This window comes from Brassica oleracea, chromosome C3 (assembly GCF_000695525.1).
Source record: "Brassica oleracea var. oleracea cultivar TO1000 chromosome C3, BOL, whole genome shotgun sequence".
Classification (NCBI taxonomy): Eukaryota; Viridiplantae; Streptophyta; class Magnoliopsida; order Brassicales; family Brassicaceae; genus Brassica; species Brassica oleracea.
In genome coordinates, this window is record NC_027750.1 from 55633515 (window position 1) to 55634145 (window position 631).

The window sequence follows — 631 nt, forward strand, 5'->3', positions numbered from 1 at the left end:
CATCCACCACAGGGGAGTATGTCTCCTCATAATCTATTCCTGGTCTTTGTGAGAATCCTAGTGAAACAAGCTGTGCTTTATATCTAACGACATTACCATGTTCGTTTCTCTTTCTCACAAAGATCCACTTATGGCCGACTGGTTTAACATCATAAGGTGTCCAGACTATTGGTCCAAAGACATCTCTCTTCTTTAAAGAGTTTAACTCCACGTTTATAGCTTCTTTCCATTTGATCCAATCTGATCGTTGAGTGCACCGTGGGTTCATGATCCTCATTCAAATCCATAAGTTCAAGTGCTACCTTGTATGCAAATATATCATCAATGTCGACATTCTTTATGTTCCATTGTATCCCAGACAAGACATAGTTTATTGAGATCTCATTATTATCGGGACCTTCAGTACTTTGAATCTTGGCGTCCCAAGAATCTAAAAGTAGTAGCATCTAAGCATTGATGATCAGTCGCGATCGCTATTAGGGTTTTGGGATCGGCCGCGGCTAAGTCCCGGGATTTAGGAACGACCGTGGTCGTGTCTAGGGTTTTAACAACCTCAGTTTCAATCTCTGCACCTTTCTTAGTTTTCCGAGGGTTCTTATCTTTGGAACCTATTGGTCTACCACGTTTCAAA